This window comes from Schistocerca americana, chromosome 8 (assembly GCF_021461395.2).
Source record: "Schistocerca americana isolate TAMUIC-IGC-003095 chromosome 8, iqSchAmer2.1, whole genome shotgun sequence".
Lineage (NCBI taxonomy): Eukaryota > Metazoa > Arthropoda > Insecta > Orthoptera > Acrididae > Schistocerca > Schistocerca americana.
The window spans coordinates 289,794,120-289,815,460 of record NC_060126.1 but is presented as its reverse complement, the minus strand read 5'-3'; positions in this window follow the sequence as shown (position 1 = coordinate 289,815,460).

Below are 21,341 nucleotides of genomic sequence, written 5' to 3'. Positions count from 1 at the left end.
CGTAACTCTTGAACAGTTGGCAGCATTGGTATGCGGGAGGTACTAGCTTGTTCTGTAGCCTATTCTCTACAGCTCCAGTTGGTGGCAAACCTTAGCATTGAACGATTCTGTTGTTGCAGTGTAAAGGATGGAACCATGCGCAGACGGCCTGTCAATGCGATTTAAGCAACGTGTAATCATTGAATTCTTGACAGCAGAAGGTGTCACCCCAAAAGAGATTAATCAGACAATGAAAGTTTATGGTGATTGTGTTGATGTGAGTACTGTGCGTAGATGGGCGAGTAAGTTTACAGATGTTGAGGCGGGAACATCTGACCTGCGTGACAAACAAAGAGTTGGACGTCCTGTGACAGCAACTACCGAGTTTCACAAGCAAAATTTTGACAGATTGATTCAGGACGATCATCGTATCACTCAGAAATTGCAAGCACAGTCGGCATTTCACAAGAATGTATGGGTCACATTATTGCTTTGCTTGACAAACCACACACTTCACATGCCACCACAGCAGAACTTCAGAGACTGAATCTCTCCACTGCACCGTACCCTCCATACAGTCTAGATTTAGCGCCGTCTGACTTCCATCTGTTCTCGATAATGAAAGACGATCTGCGGGGATATCATCATGCTTCTGATGAAGACGTTGAGAGAACTGTGGGACTGTGGTTGGCCGATGTGGCCGAGCGGTTGTAGGCGCTTCAGTCTGGAACCGCGCGACCGCTACTGTCGCAGGTTCGAATCCTGCCTCGGGCATGGATGTGTGTGATGTCCTTAGGTTAGTTAGGCTTAAGTAGTTCTAAGTTCTAGGGGACTGATGACCTCAGATGTTAAGTCCCATAGTGCTCAGAGCCATTTGAACCATTTTGAGACTGTTTTTGCGGAAACAGAGTGTCGACTTCTTCCGTGATGGCTTCAGAAAACATGTTCATCATTGGCAGAAACGTAGCCAACTGGCTGGTGATTATGTGGAAAAGTGAATATTTGGTAATTAAAGATCGCATTCTAAGGATTATTTCTGCATTTGATTTATTAAAATATTCCCATGCAAACCCAATTAACGAAGGTGGAGACATTACTTTTCATTCAACCCTCGTAATATCTGTGAGAGAGAAGTTAGATATTGAGAACGAAAATTCTATTCGCAATATCTCCTGCGCTCAATGGCAATGCAATGGCTCTGAGCACTATGGGACTTAACATCTATGGTCATCAGTCCCCTAGAACTTAGAACTACTTAAACCTAACTAACCTAAGGACATCACACAACACCCAGCCATCACGAGGCAGAGAAAATCCCTGACCCCGCCGGGAATCGAACCCGGGAACCCGGGCGTGGGAAGCGAGAGCGCTACCGCACGACCACGAGATGCGGGCACCTGCGCTCAAGCCACGTGACTCTGGGACGGCGCATTTTAGCCCGCATATCGTTCAGCGTACCCGACTGTTATTACTTCAGTGAGACTGGTAGATCACCTTCAGAAGCACTGTGAAATTTTGAATACGCGTTTTACGGACATCTTAACAATTTCGTAGCAGGAACTGAAGTTGGCTGAAAGCAGTGAAGAGCAATGATATTGTGCTTTTTCGCCACAGTATAATAGCTCAGATTCCACTTTATTTCCGTTTTTTCGGTAACGGGATAAAAAGTGACAGCCAACATTTTTTTTTTAATGTTGCAATGGTTCATATTGTCCGAACTGTTCTAATTAATTACATTACAATAACACTGTATAGGAAACTCCCTGATGCAGATGTACTTAGATACACACAAGGGTTTGAGAACCTGCATACATTGGGGGAAAGCCGGCCGCGGTGGCCGTGCGGTTCTGGCGCTGCAGTCCGGAACCGCGGGACTGCTACGGTCGCAGGTTCGAATCCTGCCTCGGGCATGGGTATGTGTGATGTCCTTAGGTTAGTTAGGTTTAAGTAGTTCTAAGTTCTAGGGGACTTATCACCTAAGATGTTGAGTCCCATAGTGCTCAGAGCCATTTGAACCATTGGGGGAAAATAATCAGATTGTCATGTATAAATTTTATCTGAGTATTGACATAGCATGAATGTGTGAACACTGACTGGCAGTTTAGCCAAACACACTTACAAATTTATCTAGTTCTTGTCTTTTAAACACATGGCATTAAAATAGCCTAAATTATCTCTAAAATACAGGACTTTACAATACTGTGTTTCGATATTTTTCAACAAATGAAGAGCCTCATATCAAAATGACATTTACGATTATACATTTGTTATACATTCCTACGAGAAGTAACTGGTCCACCTTTCACATACTTCTCTTTACATCTGTAGCAACGGCAATACTGCACCATAGTTGTTACTAAAACTCAGATGTGCAGAAACCTATACAAAACAATGCGACTACGTGTAATATTCCAGTTTCGCTATTACCGAAAATTGCAGACAAGCAGTGTCGTCCCAAAATAACGTGAGTAGCCCGGTTTTATATTGAGAACGTGCGCAGTAGGCTGTGGTCGCTCCATATATACACTCTGTGGTAGCGTATAACGTAAACAGAGGCACGTCTCCTGCGTCAGACGAACAGCGGCGGATATCTCTGTCGCCGCAAGACGGAACGGAAGCGAGCAGGCCCTTGCTGGCCAGATAAGCTCCAAGGTCAGGCCTGAGGGTCGCCGCAGCTGTTTTTATGGCAGCCCGTCTGCGGCGGCGTGCGGCCGCGCTTGACTTGCGGCACTGCCATCCGTGAAGCTCCCGGCCACGACACAGCGGTCTGCGTAGCCCGCTCTGGGCTCACCGTTACAAACCACGGAGTCAACAGTCTCCCAGTGCATCACTTAATGCTCTCTGTGGGAGGTCGGGTTGTGCTTCTGTGGGTGTACGCGCTGGTGTCCTACACTGAAGCACAAAATTTGATTACTTGGACTTTTTCTCCCATAGATCCATAATGTGGAGAGACCCAAAGATGTAGAACATGTCATGAAACAAGAATACACATTACGTATTTACAAACAAAAAGAGATACGCTATGTGCTTACCTCAGATCCCAACTGATATTGTCCTCGTGGATGTAGAAAAAGCAAAACAGTCTCAAATATATTTTAATTAAAAGGGTAATAACACTTCTCACAAAACGTGTAAATGTACAATACACTGAGGTGTATACGGTAATTCTCAGGTTATTTTAGTTACACGTCATCAAAGAGACAACTATCATACAAAACTTGTCTACATTATTACGCACTAAAGTTGAACAAATGTCAGATTTTATGTAATTCTCCCATTATTTTTTGTTATTATGAATATTATTCACACATTAGTCCATGGTCTGCCCAATTGGTTTGAAAAAGATTGCGTAATTTACGACAAATTTTATTAGCGAATAAACGTGTTAGAAAAACGTAGTGAATATCCCCAGCTCCTTGAACAGGACTTTGCAAGACGTTCTTGAGTTCAAACCACAAGTAATTCGTATCATACGTGTACGTACTTCTAAATCTTAGCTTGCCTTGATGAGTTGCATAAGTAAGCGATGTCGTATGACATTTTATAAAGAGAGTAAGCCAAGTACGATAGCTTTTTTGTTTTTCATCAGCTCCGCATAGCAGATGAAGATTTGTTTAGGTGTTTAAGCATTTCGATAGTGATAAATAAATGAAAGCATGTGCCGCGCGGTTTGAGGCGTCATGTCACGGATTGCGCGGCCCCTCCCGCCGGAGGTTCGAGTCCTCCCTCGGGCATGGGTGTGTGTGTTGTTCTTAGCATAAGTTAGTTTAAGTAGTGCGTAAGTCTAGGGACCGATGACAGTTTGGTCCCTTAGGAATTCACACACATTTGCACATTTGAGAGCACGTGTTCGTAACACGATGTCAGGTTTAGATGTGGTATGCCTTTGAAAAGCGTAGCTACAAAAGCTGTGAAAGTGAATAGACGTGCAGGAAAAGGTAACAAAACAGTAAATTCTCTTAGTGACCCTGTCCATTACAGGGGACAGTGGGACTGTACATTAACATAACTGCAGGTAGATGTGACGAGTTGCTTATGAGATATTACTCTGTTATCATGAATTTGTTTTCGAGACGTTTAAGAATTATCTTGAGTCGCCGTATGCAAAAGTTTACATATTCGTGTCCTGAGGAAACCGAAAACATCATACCTTGAGCACTTTGGTCGAAAGTTGTCTAGCCGATATCCCGATATTTCCACGCTTGTGTGATATTTTGATTAAAATCATCCTTACTTGAGCTTATTTTTAATAGAAGATTAAAACAGTGCCTAAGGATACAGAGCAGTATGACTACACGATGGTTGCTAGTTTATCTACCTTTACTGGAACTTTTCAGGTACAGACTGCAAGACAGCATGCACGTGCAGGTTATCTACACCCTTCGGACGGTGAGAAAGATCGAATCATCGTCATGAGGGTTGCAGAGCACCATACCGACAGATAACACAGACAGTTGGCTGCAGTGCAATGACTGCAGAACGCGTGGTGGCTAGATGGACTTGAGACAACAGTTCGGCAAGAAGACATGGTCCACTCCAGTAGGACTACACAACGAGAACATCGTAGGACTGTTCAACTGGCTCTGACGAGTAGGCGGATGAGCACAACTGAGATTACAAGCAGAGTCACCACGAAACGTTGGAGACTGGTCACTCGAACGACTCCATTCTGTTTACTTGTGCCCACAGTCCTGTAACGGCTCTGAGCCTATGGGACTTAACTTCCGAGGTCATCAGTCCCCTAGAACTTAGAACTACTTAAACCTAACCAACCTAAGGACATCACACACATCCATGCCCGAGGCAGGATTCGAACCTGCGACCATAGCGGTCGCGCGGTTCCAGACTGTAGCGCCTAGAACCTCTCGTCCACCCGGCCGGCCAGTCCTGTAACGTTTTACATGTGACAACATCTTACGCTCAGAGGGCTGTTAAGTTCATTTATTCACCATGACTGCCATTTCGACTTACAATGCCATTTTCAAGTGACAGCTCACTACGATGTGCGCTAATGCATCTTTCCTTTTATGAAAACACTCTTCTCATGTCATCCATGTTTAAACCAGCGGGAAAATGCTCCTACTGGAGCACAAAAATGCGAATATGTTCCTGTTTGCCGGCCGAGGTGGCCGAGTGGTTCTACGCGCTAGTCTGGAACCGAGCCATTTGAACCATTTTTTTGATCCCATTTATTTAAAAGACTCTGACTGAAACGTGAGGTTCCAGCTGCCTTAGACTACCTTCCACAGCATCTTCAAACATTTTCTCACAAAATTCGGCATGTGAACAAGTGTCTCTCTGTTATTGTCTCCTGTGCCACAACCACAGTTACCTTGGTTCTGTCCTACTACTACAATCTCCTCTTACTGTTACACTTGCTCTCTCTTATTGCTGATGTCTCTTCTCATTGTCACTATCTCCTTCTTCCTCGTTGTTGTTGTGACATACTCTGTCTCATTATCACTGGCTCTCATCTACTTTCACTTCTCTTTCTCTTAACTCCTCCACCCCCGCTCCCCACTCCACCCCAGAACTGTCTCCTTCACTCCTTTCCTACCACTGTTCCGGTCACTGTCAACTATGTTCTCTTCCACTGTGTCCCTCTCTTTCTCTCACACTGCCATTGTCTCCTTAACTCTTTCTATAATCGCCATCTGCTATCTTCCAGTATTTATTACTTTTCCCTCTCTTTGCCACTGCCACTGTCTCCTTCTCTCTCGGCATAAAAAAGTGCGAATATGTTCACAGGTCAAATTTTTTGGGAAAAATTTTAAAGGTGCTGAAGAAAGCAGAACGAGGCAGCTGGTAACCCACTTTTCAGTCAGAGTCATTTAAATACAGAGGAACATATTCGCGTTTTTGGTGCTCTGATACGAGCGTTTTCCGTTGGTTCCCTTCTTTTCACTTGCTGCAGCAGGACTTGTAACTCATATGAAAAGAAATGTGTTGATCAGATGGCTTACTTAGGTAAAACTGAAATAACGCAAAACTAATTTTACATGTCAGACACGATTTTGCTTTTATAAAATGTTTGCTTGTGCTTCAGTACTACGAAATGCGATCCCCAGATAATAACGGAGACACTTAATAGCATATTTCCCCGCGCTACGTCACTTTATAAACTACGATTTTGCCTCACGCGGATTTTACGAGCGTACTTTACGTGTACAAGGAGAGTAACTTTGAAGCTCTGTATCTCCCAAACGGATAAAGACACAAAGAAAATTTTTGATTGTTCGAGATCGTGATCTTAGGAATACATCGTAAAAATTCAAGCATATGCTGTGCATAGCCCTCTCGGAAACCGCAGCTGGGATTTGGGAAGTTTCTCGATTACAAATAAAGATTTTTGAAGACGAGGAGATGGCTCTTTTAGATAAATGCGGATAGAATACAGGGTGGTCCATTGATAGCGATCGGGCCAAATATCTCACGAAATAAGCATCAAACGAAAAAACTACAAAGAACGAATCTCGTCTAGCTTGAAAGGGGAAACCAGATAGCGCTATGTTGGCCCGCTAGATGGCATTGCCATAGGTCAAACGGAAATCAACTACGTTTTTTAAAATAGGAACCCTCATTTTTTATTACATATTCGTGTAGTACGCAAATATGAATGTTTTAGTTGGGCCATTTTTTTAGCTTTCTGATAGATGGCGCTGTAACAGTCACCAACGTATAAGTAAGTGGTATCACGTAACATTCAGCCAGTGCGGACGGTATTTGCTTGATGATGCATTACCCGTGTTAAAATGGACCGTTTACTAATTGCGGAAAAGGTAGATATCGTGTTGATGTATGGCTATTGTGATCAAAATGCACAACGGGCGTGTGCTATGTATGCTGCTCAGTATCCTGGACGACATCATCCAAGTGTCCGGACCTTTCGCCGGGTAGTCACGTTATTTAAGGAAACAGGAAGTGTTCAGCCACATGTGAAACTTAAATCACGACTTGCAATAAATGATGATGCCCAAGTAGGTGTTTTAGTTGCTGTCACGGCTAATCAGCACATCAGTAGCAGAGAAATTGCGCAAGAATCGGGAATCTCAAAAACTTCGGTGTTGAGAATGCTAAATCAACATCGACTGCACGCGTACCATATTTCTATGCACCAGGCATTGCACGGCGAAAATTTGAACGTCGTGTACAGTTCTTCCACCGGGCACAAGAGAAATTACGGGACGATGACATTTTTTGCACGCGTTCTATTTAGCGACGAAGCGTCATTCACCAACAGCGGTAACGTAAACCAGCGTAATATGCACTATAGGGCAACGGAAAATCCACGATGGCTGCGACAAGTGGAACATCAGCGACCTTGGCGGGCTAATGTATGGTACAGCATTACGGGAGGAAGGATAATTGGCCCCCATTTTATCGATGGCAATCTACATGGTGCAATGTATGCTGATTTCCTACGTAATGTTCTACCGATGTTACTACAAGATGTTTCACTGCATGACAGAATGGCGATATATTTCCAACATGATGGATGTCCGGCACATAATTGGCGTGCGTTTGAAGCGCTATTGAATAGCATATTTTATGATAGGTGGATTGGTTGTCGAAGCACCATACCATGGCCCGCACGTTCACCGGATCTGACGTCCCCATATTTCTTTCTGTGTGGAACGTTGAAGGATATTTGCTATCGTGATCCACCGACAACGCCTGACAACATGCGTCAGCGCATTTTCAATGCATGTGAGAACATTACGGAGGGTGAACTACTCACTGTTGAGAGGAATGTCGTTACACATATTGCCAAATGCGTTGAGGTTGACGGACATCATTTTGAGCATTTATTGCATTAATGTGGTATTTACAGGTAATCACGCTGTAACAGCATGCATTCTCAGAAGTGATAAGTTCACAAAGGTACAAGTATCACAATGGAACAACCGAAATAAAATGTTCAAATGTACCTACGTTCTGTATTTTAATTTAAAAAACCTACCTGTTACCAACCGTTCGTCTAAAATTGTGAGCCATATGTTTGTGACTATTACAGCGCCATCTATCACAAAGCGAAAAAAGTGGTCGAACTGTGTATGTGGTCTTCAGTCCAGAGAATGGTTTGATGCAGCTCTCCACGCTGCTCTATCCTGTGCAAGCTTCTTCATCTCCCAGTACTTACCGCAACGTACACCCTTTTGAATCTGTTTAGTGTATTCATCTCTTGGGCTCCCTCTACGATTTTTACCCTCCACAGTGCCCTCCAGTACTCAAATGGTAATATCTTGATGCCTCAGAATATGCCCTGCGAAGCCGGCCGGAGTGGCCGTGCGGTTCTGGGCGCTACAGTCTAGAGCCGAGCCACCGCAACGGTCGCAGGTTCGAATCCTGCCTCGGGCATGGATGTGTGTGATGTCCTTAGGTTAGTTAGGTTTAATTAGTTCTAAGTTCTAGGCGACTGATGACCTCGGAAGTTAAGTCGCATAGTGCTCAGAGCCATTTTGAACCATGCCCTGCCAACCGATCCCTTCTTCTAGTCAAGTTGTGCCACAAACTCCTCTTCTCCCCAATTCTATTCAATACCTCCCCATTAATTATGTGATCTACACATCTAATCTTCAGCATTCTTCAGTAGCATCATATTTCGAAAGTTTCTATTCTCTTCTTGTCTAAACTATTTATCGTCCACGTTTCACTTCCATACACGGCTACACTCTATACAAATACTTTCAGAAACGACTTCCTGACACATCTATGCTCGATATTAACAAATTTCTCTTCTTCAGAAACGCTTTCCTTGCCATTGGTAGTCTACATTTTATATCCTTTCTACTCGATCATCATTAGTTATTTTGCTCCCCAAATAGCAAAACTCCTTTACTACTTTGTCTCATCTCCTAATCTAATTCCCTCAGCATCACCCGACTTAATTCGACTACATTCCATTATCCTCGTTTTGCTTTTGTTGATGTTCATCTTACATCCTCCTTTCAAGACACTGTCCATTCCGTTCAGCTCTCTTCCAGGTTCTTCGCTGTCTCTGACAGAATTACAATGTCACCGGCGAACCACAAAGTTTTTATTTCTTCTCCATGGATTTTAATACCTACTCCGAATTTTTCTTTTGTTTCCTTTACTGCTTGCTCAATATACAGATTGAATAGCATCGGGGATAGGCTACAACCCTGTCTCACTCCCTTCCCGACCACTGCTTCCCTTTCATGCCCTTCGACTCTTTAAACTGCCATCTGGTTTCTGTAGAAATTGTAAATAGCCTTTCGCTCCCTGTATTTTACCCCTGCCACCTTCAGATTTTGAAAGCTTTCTCTAATTCTACAAATGCTAGAAACGTAGGTTTGCCTTTCCTTAATCTATTTTCTAAGATAAGTCGAGGGGACAGTATTGCCTCACGTGTTCCAACATTTCTACGGAATCCATACTGATGTTCCCGAGGTCGGCTTCTACCAGTTTTCCCATTCGTCTGTAAGGAATTCGCGTTAGTATTTCGCAGCCATGGCTTATTACACTGATAGTTCGGTAATTTTCACATCTGTCAACACCTGCTTTCTTTGGGATTGGAATTATTATATTCTTCTTGAAGTCTGAGGGTATTTCGCCTGTTTCATACATCTTGCTCACCAGATGGTAGAGTTATGTTAGGACTGGCTCTCCCAAGGCTGTCAGTAGTTCTAATGGAATGTTGTCTACTCCCGGTGCCTTGTTTCAACTTAGGTCTTTCCGTGCTCTGTCAAACTCTTCACGCAGTATCATACACTCCTGGAAATGGAAAAAAGAACACATTGACACCGGTGTGTCAGACCCACCATACTTGCTCCGGACACTGTGAGAGGGCTGTTCAAGCAATGATCACACGCACGGCACAGCGGACACACCAGGAACCGCGGTGTTGGCCGTCGAATGGCGCTAGCTGCGCAGCATTTGTGCACCGCCGCCGTCAGTGTCAGCCAGTTTGCCGTGGCATACGGAGCTCCATCGCAGTCTTTAACACTGGTAGCATGCCGCGACAGCGTGGACGTGAACCGTATGTGCAGTTGACGGACTTTGAGCGAGGGCGTATAGTGGGCATGCGGGAGGCCGGGTGGACGTACCGCCGAATTGCTCAACACGTGGGGCGTGAGGTCTCCACAGTACATCGATGTTGTCGCCAGTGGTCGGCGGAAGGTGCACGTGCCCGTCGACCAGGGACCGGACCGCAGCGACGCACGGATGCACGCCAAGACCGTAGGATCCTACGCTGTGCCGTAGGGGACCGCACCGCCACTTCCCAGCAAATTAGGGACACTGTTGCTCCTGGGGTATCGGCGAGGACCATTCGCAACCGTCTCCATGAAGCTGGGCTACGGTCCCGCACACCGTTAGGCCGTCTTCCGCTCACGCCCCAACATCGTGCAGCCCGCCTCCAGTGGTGTCGCGACAGGCGTGAATGGAGGGACGAATGGAGACGTGTCGTCTTCAGCGATGAGAGTCGCTTCTGCCTTGGTGCCAATGATGGTCGTATGCGTGTTTGGCGCCGTGCAGGTGAGCGCCATAATCAGGACTGCATACGACCGAGGCACACAGGGCCAACACCCGGCATCATGGTGTGGGGAGCGATCTCCTACACCGGCCGTACACCACTGGTGATCGCCGAGGGGACACTGAATAGTGCACGGTACATCCAAACCGTCATCGAACCCATCGTTCTACCAATCCTAGACCGGCAAGGGAACTTGCTGTTCCAACAGGACAATGCACGTCCGCATGTATCCCGTGCCACCCAACGTGCTCTAGAAGGTGTAAGTCAACTACCCTGGCCAGCAAGATCTCCGGATCTGTCCCCCATTGAGCACGTTTGGGACTGGATGAAGCGTCGTCTCACGCGGTCTGCACGTCCAGCACGAACGCTGGTCCAACTGAGGCGCCAGGTGGAAATGGCATGGCAAGCCGTTCCATAGGACTACATCCAGCATCTCTACGATCGTCTCCATGGGAGAATAGCAGCCTGCATTGCTGCGAAAGGTGGATATACACTGTACTAGTGCCGACATTGTGCATGCTCTGTTGCCTGTGTCTATGTGCCTGTGATTCTGTCAGTGTGATCATGTGATGTATCTGACCCCAGGAATGTGTCAATAAAGTTTCCCCTTCCTGGGACAATGAATTCACGGTGTTCTTATTTCAATTTCCAGGAGTGTATCTCCTATTTCATCTTCATATACATTCTCTTCCATTTCTATAATATTGTCCTCCAGAACATCGCCCTTGTATAGACCCTCTATATACTCCTTCCACCTTTCTGCTTTACCTTCTTTGCTTAGAACTGGGGTTCCATCTGAGCTCTTGATATTTATGCAAGTGGTTCTCTTTTCTCCAAAGGTCTCTTTAATTTTCCTGCAGGCAGTATCTATCTTACCCGTAGCGATATGCGCCTCTGCATCCTTACATTTGTCCTCTAGCCAACCCTGCTTAGCCATTTTGCACTTCCTGTCGGTCTCATTTTTGAGAGGTTTGTATTCCTTATTGCCTGCTTCATTTAAGGCATTTATATATTTTCTCCTTTCATCAATTAAATTCAATATCTCTTCTGTTACCCAAGGATTTGTACTAGCCCTCGTCTTTTTACCTACTTGATCCTCTGCTACCTTCACTATTTTATGTCTCAAAGCTACCCATTCTTCCTCTACTGTATTTCTTTCCCCTATTCTTGTCAATCGTTTCGTTATGCTCTCCCTGAAATTCTGTACAACCTCTGGTTCTTTCAGTTTATCAAGGTCCCAAGTTTTTGAGTTTCTTCAGCTTTAATCTACAGTTCATAACCAATAGATTGTGGTCAGAGTCCCCTTTTCCCCTTGGAAATGTCTTACAATTTAAAACCTGGTTCCTAAATCTCTGTCTCACCATTATATAATCTATCAGAGACCTTCCAGTATCTCCAGGCTTCTTCCATGTATACAACCTTCGTTTATGATTCTTGAACCAAGTGTTAGGTATGATTAAGTTATGCTCTGTGCAAAATTCTACTAGGTGGGTTCCTCTTTCATTCCTTACCCCCATTCCATATTCACCTACTACATTTCCTTCTCTTCCTTTTCCTACTATCGAATTTCAGTCACCCATGACTATTAAATTTTCGTCTCCCTTCACTATCTAAATAATTTCTTTTATCTCATCATACAATCTCTTCGACATCTGCGGAGCTAGTTGGCATATAAACTTGTACTACTCTGGTAGGCGTGGGCTTCGTATCTATCTTGGCCACAATAATGCGTTCACTATGCTCTTTGTAGTAGCTTACCCGCATTCCTATTTTCCTATTCATTATTAAACCTACTCCTGCATTACCCCTATTTGATTTTGTACTTATAACCCTGTATTCACCTGACCTGAAGTCTTGTTCCTCCTGCCACCGAACTTCACTAATTCCCACTATATCTAACTTTAACCTATCCATTTCTCTTTTAAATGTTCTAACCTACCTGCCTGATTAAGGGATTTGACATTCCACGCTCCGATCCGCAGAGCGCCGGTTTTCTTTCTCCTGATAACAACTTCCTCCTGAGTAGTCCCTGTCCGGAGATCCGAATGGGCGACTATTTTACCTCCGGAATATTTTACCCAAGAGGACGCCATCATCATTAAACCATACTGTAAAGCTGCATGCCCTCAGGAAAAATTATGGCTGTAGTTTCCCCTAGCTTTCAGCCGTTCGCAGTACCAGCACAGCAAGGCCGCTTTGGTTAGTGTTACAAGGCCAGATCAGTCAATCTTCCAGACTGTTGCCCCTGCAACTACTGAAAAGGCTGCTGCCCCTCTTCAGGAGGGTCCAACTAAAACATTCATATTTCTTTACGTACTACATGAATATGTAATAAAAAATAGAGGTTCCTATTTTAAAAAAACGCAGTTGATATCCGTTTGACCTATGGCACGCCATCTAGTGCGCCAACCTAACGTCATCTGGTTTCCCCCTTCAAGCTAGACAAGTTTCGTTCATAGTAGGTTTTTTTTTTTACTTTTATTTCGTGAGATATTTGCCCCGGTCACGATCAAAGAACCATACTGTACATGCTCCGAAAAATATATAATGTTCATTCTGTGTTCCTACAAGCCACAGTACGCTTCTACTTGACACACACTTACAACCTGAATGGCGTCCAGCCAAAGTTTCAAAATACCCGCCCACTGCAGTGCCCTCGGGTGACTAGTTACTCTTAAATGGTCATTGATATACTATTTTGTGTGGTCATTTTGCAGTCGTCTTGAATACACGAGAGGTGGTGCATTGTTTTGTAAGCTGCACGCTAGCCAAATTTCTTTTCAGAATCGTTACTGCCGTGCACTCAGGGTATAAAGGCGTCCACATATCCTGAAAAATAGATGAAGATTGTTGTACATACGAGGGTTGGAACTTAAATAGTGGCAACTATTTATTCACAACCAGTACAAAAGAGTTACATGTTTGCACCTGTTACTGTCCTTCAGAGTAGTCACGAGCGTTGTCTAGAACCCCTTGCTAGCGATGTGGAAGGCGTAATATACCGTTAGCATAGCCTGTTCTGTTGATGGTGCGAATGGAGCGTTTGCTGCCTGTCGAATCTCTGGAACAGTTCTGAAGTGAACGCCACGAAGTGGTTCCTTCATCTTCGGAATCAAATCAAAGTCACAAGGACTTAAGTCTGAGGAGTATGGTGGACAATACAATACTTCCGAGTCCTATAGACCGAAAAGAGCAGCAACAACTTGCAGTGTATGCACCCGCGCTTTGTCGTGGAAAATGATGTGTGGGTTGCGCAGAAAGTGTCGCCGCTTCTTTTGCAAAGCTGGTCACCGGTGATGCTCCAAAAACGAACTGTAATACTGTGCATTGACAGTCTGTCGTGGAGGAACGTAATGCGTTAGGATAACACCATCACAGTCGTACATGAGAATCACCATAACTTTAGACCACACCATTCGCACCATCAACAGAACAGGCTCTGCTAAAGGTGACTACGCCGTCCACATTGCTGTGACAATTTTGAAGGACAGAAACAGGTGCAAACATGTAACTCTTTTGTATCGGTTGGGAATAAATAGTTGTCACTATTTATGTTCCAACCATCATATTTTTGCATATGTTCTGTAACTGTGTTGAGTTTTTTGTGAATTCATTGATTGTTTACTTGTGTAGTAAACGTGTTTTTATCCAAGTTCTCGCTGTCATACACCTTAATCCAAGCGATATCCCGAGAACTGTGTGACGATAGGGAATTCTGACAAAGACTTGCATCATACTTTCCGAAAAGTCAGTTGTGACTGAAACATAGCTACTCAATTTGAGATATGCTGAATTATGTCCATTTTGTATGGGTACTATAAAGTAAGCGATTCAGTTTTTGCCAGACATTACTCTAATAATTATTTTTGTTGCTTTATGGAAGTTTTAAATGTAGTATGCTTTCACAATAGTGTAGTGGCCACTTCTGCCACCGAATGTATCAGGATGACCAAATGTAGCAGGAAGAGGTAGAAGGCACCGTATTAAGACTTGTCCGAGCTTTCCAAGTGATTTAGTGTATCCAACTACAGTGCCTTGTTCCCCTCAGTCTGCGTCACCGGGTCCCGCAATGCTGAGGACACCACTTTGCTGTGTTTGAAATGGCTTGGCACGGAATGGCTGCCTCAGCGGCCTGTGCATAGTGTTTCGGCCTTGTACGCCAGCGGAGCTGCGGCGTAGTCAGGATATTGGCAGTTAACTCGGCGGTGTGCGTCCTAGCTGACTCACCGCCACTCGGTGTGAGCCGCAGGCGGCCAGCTGCGTCCTTCTCGATGACGTGGCTGAGATTGCGGCAACAACGAGCGCCCACAATCTGGAGTCCGAAGCTGCAGCCAGCTCCTGGGGATGCCTCTGGCGTGTGTTGGAAGCCAGGACGACTGCCCACCGTAGCGAGCCGCTGGCTGGATGCGGACCCCACATCGGTCTCAAAGGGTCGAACCAGCGACCCGCCGTTTACTGGAATGCTGGCGCCCCATTGCTGCTGCGTGTTGCTAGTGGTGTGACACACCCCGCCGTCCAGGAGAGCTGCCACGCTTGAATGAATCTCGTTAGAAACCTGCACCTATTTATACACGGCTGTGTGCCTCTGTGTTGCTATGTGCGCCACTTCGTGTCATGTACTCATAACACACCAGGTTGGCCAGTGGGCCCCTTCTTCCTGTGATTTGCGACAAGCAAAACTGCTACGTATACTCTTTCAGCAGTTTGACGGCACTGTGGTCTCTATTCTACTTCCCGCTGCTGGTATGCGCAACTCACTGCAATCCGGCCCGCACCTGGCTCAGAATATTGCACAGAACCAACTTTCCCTATCCTAAATGGTGGTATCGCTACGATAGAAACATAAATTACACAAAGATGTGCAATTTCCTGTGAGAAGGCAGTTATTTACTTTGAATTGTAACTTAAAACTGCAATAGGACTATTGCAAGCAAAGTGGAAAGCGCAAATTACTGTATGAAAGAATGTTGTTATCTTTTCTAATATAGGTAGTCCTTTAGCAAAATTTTAATCTATTGAATGAGCAGATGATGAGCTTATTCAGGAGAATGCTCATTTAGCTATGTAGTTTGCAATCTACACCATCTTACTTGCATATACCGCTTAATGGTAGGGTTAGTAAGATACCTAATCTCTGAGTCGTAATTTCCATATTTCATCTACGTCACACGTAATTTATTTCAAGTTTTTATAGAAATTGTATTTTCTACAACTTTTTTTCCTTGGCTCTGACTTCCGAAACTTAGTTAAACATATCTACAACTAATTTTTTTTCCTTTTTTTCCGTCTTGGCTGTATCTTGTGCTTAGTAAAGCATGTATCAACCCAGAAGAAGATCAATCCTAAACGGAACTTTCCAAACCATGTCTCCTTACTCTAAATGTGAGTCAATAGGTCGTCTGAAACTGGAGTATTTATTTGTATGTCTTACAGTCATGCTGAAAAGCGATATATACCAACTGTTAGTCCCCTTTATTAGGGTAATTTCACTTCTGGCTGTACCTGCTGTACATAACAGTTTAGTTTACAGATTACTTAGCACTATCCTATAAAACGCTCAGTCGTTTTGGAGGCATAAAACACGGTGGAGGGTTGTTCAGCTTGCTTTACTGTCGTCGCAGTGTTATTTCTCTACGGTATTCAATCTCTTTGTTCTTGGCGTGCATTTGCGACAATCTAACGAACAGTGCCACAAATGGAAGCCTGCTACCTTGTCGAGATCGTTAAGAAACACTTCTGTGACGACTCTAGACTCTGAGATGCTTTACCGTGACTTTCACTGATATCGAGTGAAACAATAATTTTGCTGTCAACAGTCACAGTTTATTTTACCTCCACTGCGAGTTTCAGAGGTTTGAATCTCCAACATAATGTGCGTTTATGTGTATGAATACTACTCAGCCACAGTATTATTGCTCTTGGCCTCCCGTGGCCGTTATCCGAAATATGTGGTGACGTCACAGTAAACAAGTACAGTGGTGAATAAGGAAAACGCATCACACTGTGAATGATTTCAGGACACTTATGTATATACTATCAAGTGGTTCAGCGTGTCCAGGTGAAATATCGCGATAAAAACTCACGATTCACACGTGTGATCACATTGTGGTCGCCGGCCGTGGTGACCTAGCGGTTCTAGGCGCTTCAGTCTGGAACCACGCGGCTGCTACGGTCGCAGGTTCGAATCCTGCCTCGGGCATGGATGTGTGTGATGTCCTTACGTTAGTTAGGTTTAAGTAGATCTAAGTTTAGGGGACTGATGACCTCAGATGTTAAGTGACATAGTGCTTAGAGCCATTTGAACCATTTTGAACATTGTGGTCGACTAAAAGCCATATACCTGTCGTGTTTACAACTTTGGTGCAAGTTTTTCATTAAACAAGGAAAATAGACAAGCAGATGTGGGATTTGAGAAGTTATTTTATTTTCACAACCAGTTTCGGCAATTCAGTATGCATCTTAAGGCCCCAAATGTGCCTCAAGTACAGACATTCAAACGTGTCGGTGTTAGCGTATCAATATCTGGATGTGTGAATTCGTATTTCAATTCTTCGAAGACTTGACGACGACAACAACAACAACAACAGTCTCTCGTTAAAGGTCTATGAAGGCTTGCGTTTCGCGGACAAGTGCTCTACTGATCGAGCTACTCAAGCATGACTCACGACCCATCCTTACAGCTTCAGTTCCGCCAGTACCCTGTCTCGTAGCTTCCAAACCAACAAACCAATGGTCTTGAGTTCGAGCCTCGGTTCGGCACACAGTTTTAATCTGCCAGGAAGTTTAACACTACGTGTAGCTTGTAAACACTGTAGTAAACAAAGAAAATGTCTAGAATCTGCAAGAGCACAGAATGCAGAGGACGTAAAACAACTATGTATAGAAAAAATTTAGTGTTTAGAGGAGGTAAAAAGAAACACTTTCTCATGTGTCAGAACTGTCGCAGGTGCATCGTTTACCTGCTAGAGGTCGGTGAATGTTTTGACGAAAGTGAGACTGTTCAAACTGCCGTGTAATGAAAAATGTTCTCTGTTTACATCAGTGTTCAATTGTCATCTGCGTACTAATGATTGCTTAACGCACTCAAAACAACCAGGTGTTTCACCACTGACGGCTGCAGATTCAGCCAAACGGTCAACCAGCTCTTCTGTGATGTCTAAAGGTGTATCGTAGGCCAAACGCATCTCCCCCCCTCTCCCCGCCCACACACACACATAAAAAAAGAATATCAATGAAGTTAAAATCTGCATGGACCTCTAGCGAGGAATGGTGCACCTGCGACATTTTGCCACATAAAAAAGCGTTTTTCTGTCTCCTCTAAACACACTAAAATTTAGTATACGTAGTTTCTTCACATCCTGTATAAAATAATAATCTTACCAACAGTTGCAGAAACAAAGCACTGTGGTCGAAAGTTTCAAAGCATGGTGAATGTCTTTGGTTGCAAAGATGAAAAGAAATATAAATACAAATAACTCCAGTGGCCACAGGTTCTTGTCCTTTCATGTTTACATAACATACTTTGCATATATTTGAGCAAGCAAGGGTGAATTATCAGAAAGACAAAGTTAAAGACCATGTAAAATAATCATGTTGGCAACAGTGGCAAATTTATACAAAAGTGTTACTGATTATTGTTATATTACTTTGGTATAGTGTGTGTGCGCATACGCGCGTTTTTGTGTTTTTGTGTGTGTGTGTATTTGTATGTGTGTGTGTTTGTTTGTGTGTTTTTGTGTGTAGGTGTGTGAAAGGGCGGGCTGGTTGGGTGACCCGAGGGGGGTGGGGGGTGGGGGGTATTCGCTTGGTACGAAAAGGAGAGATATTGATCAACAAACTACACAGAAAAGTCCTGGGTTAAATTCTATGCCTCTTCACTTTGTCTGGAAGGGTGCAACAATGTTCCTCGTGTACCGTCCGTCAGACAGTGTCGCAATAGTGCTCTTCTACAGGAGCATGCTAGCATGAAGTTTCATCCTCTTACATGTTTCTGTTCCACACGTCCAAAAGACTATTATTGAGCCGTGTGTGCTTTACAATCGTAGAATCGACATCTGCCGCTCACTAAACCTCTCTGGTCTTCATATTTCTGCAACTTGTTTGCCGGCGTCCCGTGAGAGGTAGCGTGGCCAGACACTGCGCAGATTTAACGGCACTCACGCTGCTTCCTCGGACCTACTACGTTTGCTTGCCGGTCCGCATAGCAACTAGAATTGCTCACCGGGGACAGAGGTCTGGTCGTCTTATAGATGGCTGTGAAAAGTCTGCTTATCATATTTGGAGAATTACTGCCTTCGTGGTCCAGAGTTTGCGTTTTCAGTGACGGCACGTTTTTTTTCGGATTCTGCGCTGCGGGTGTTTGCTATCCAACCAAGGTTTGGAATAGAAAGAAAAACGTGTAACTAAAGTACAAGTTGAGATCTGCAAAAGCTGTTGTTCCTTGAGCGAGGCTCTGTTATAGAGATTTAATTTGGATTCTGCCGTGTAACGCTGTGCAACTTCAGGTGACGACCGTTATTTTGGTCTGAGTCCCCAGTGTGGATCAGCTATTCAAAGTATGTCTACCAGATATGCCCGAGTTATTAAACGGTGCGCTTCCTTTAAATACCCATGTGTAATTATGAGGGGTTAATAGTTTAAGGTGTTTGTTCGTGTTTTTAAATTTCTTTGTGTTAAATTGCCACAATTATTTTGAACATTACGGAGTCACACTTAAAACTCGAAAGGTTTTTATGTTCATTTCTGTTATTGTATTCACCTTGTGGTTATGTGTTTAAATTTTACCCTGTATGTGTTTTAGAATACCTAATGAGATGCGTGAAGCGACTGAGCAATGCCACCTTACGTCAAAACCAGTTTAATAATCAAACGAATTTGGTTCTGGTCCTTCAATTTTGATGAATATTTTCAGTGTTCTTAATTTTATGAAAATGAATCGGCCAAGCAACAGTTTTAGCGCGTTCAAAATCGTGATGGAGGGTGTGTGTGTTTGTGGGATAGGGACGCTCGACATCTAGGTTACCAGCGCCCATACTGAAACGAATGTGTTTATAACATACAGAATGCGACAAAAGAACTAAAAGGTAAACTTCGATAAAATCGCACCCACTCTCTTCCAATCGCAAACATGATCACTCGCTCAAACGCACTACCTCAGGATTAGCCACCCGGTCTTGGGCGTCTTGTCACGGTTCACAGTTCGCGCGGCTCCTCCGCCCCCGCTCCCCCCTCCCACCCACCTACCGAGGTTCGAGGTTCGAGTCCCCCTTCGCTCCTTCGGGCATGGGTGTGTGTATTGTCCTTAGCGTAAGATAGTTTAAGTAGTGAGTAAGCCTAGGGATCGATGACCTCAGCAGTCGTGCGGCCCCGGCATGAAAAACAACGCCATAAATGGGGAGATCTGCGAAAACTGTCAATTAAAACACAACGAAGACTAGATGTAAACTAAAAGAGATTCCCGGCAATATGTGGCTAGCTGATCACATAGCAAATACACGGGTAAGCCAGCCATCCGAATAACGCATTAAAAACGGCACTCTTAAATTTGCGCGAACAAATTGGACAATCCACAAAATTGTAGAAGTCGTACCACATTCGTCTAATTGTCAGCTAAAACAGACTGCAAATCTGTCTGCAGATGAGCTGCCGCCTTCTGGTCCGAAAATAAAACACATTGTAATAAAATGTGGAGCACTGTGATCTGTACGCCACAAGCACCTCCCTCGCATTGGCAACTCTCGTCGGAGCAAGAAGCCATGCGTCGTAGGGCTCTGGCCTGTGCGAAGACTAGTTAGGAGCCTATGTGGCTGGAAGGACGTACGCCACGGCAGTGTTGTGGACTTAAAAGAAACGCAGCTCATTATCTGTCTCTTCCAGCTATTTTCCTTCCCATCGACGCATAACACTGTACCTCAACAGCCAGGGATGGCACACTGAACTGGTTGAGGATCGCGACACGCCTCCGCCCTTAACCAAGGTGCTGGAATTGAGATTGCGTTTGTTCCACACCAAGTGACTCCAGCAAACGCTGCTCGCGGATCCGAAATGGCCTTGTTGGCCTGGCGAAAAAGCGTTACAGGACGAGCAACAGTATGGTGTGCAGTTAAATTGGGAGCAGCGAGGAACTTACATACCTGAAGTATGAAGGGCTGCAAACACAGAGACTGGGTATGGGGCTGGTCCTGTAAGCACCTGAAGCCACCCACGTGGTAAATGGCGTCAGTAATCTTCAGAGACGAGGGCGCCTCTCATCCGTATTGTGTACGTCCATAGTCTAGCCGTGATCGCTCGAAAGCCCTACAAAAATGGAGGAAAACACACGCTATCCGCTCCCCAAGACCGGTGGCTAGGACGCTTTAAGACATTCAGTGCCTTCTGAGTTCTGGCTTTCAGGTCTCTCAAAATCTTGATGGTGTCACTCGTCCAATTTATGGGCGATATTCAGATTACCATGTTTGCTCTTTTCCTTACGGTTAAGAAGCGGTTTGTAATATCCTATAAGGTATTCGAACATAAGACGTTTCTTTTATGCCGTTCACTAACAGTCTGGACACTTTTGCCATATTAGATACGGTGGTAGTGGGTGCAGAGAAAATCTGGTTCAGTAACAAAAAGTACTGCAGTCGTGAATTCGAGTTTGAGCCCTCTTCTACCAAAAACACATCATCTGATAACAAGAGCTTGTTTCCTCTGCAATCAGTTGAGACACCTAGTGCGCAACTGTCCAGTACCGTGAGACGAAGTTAAAAACAGCTAACGCCCTTAGTCGGTAGCTTACACGAGGAGTCATGACGGACCACCAGAAGGCTGTAATAAGGTAAAGGCTATCTTGATGTAACATTTACCCTTTGTTTGTGCTTCTTTAGTC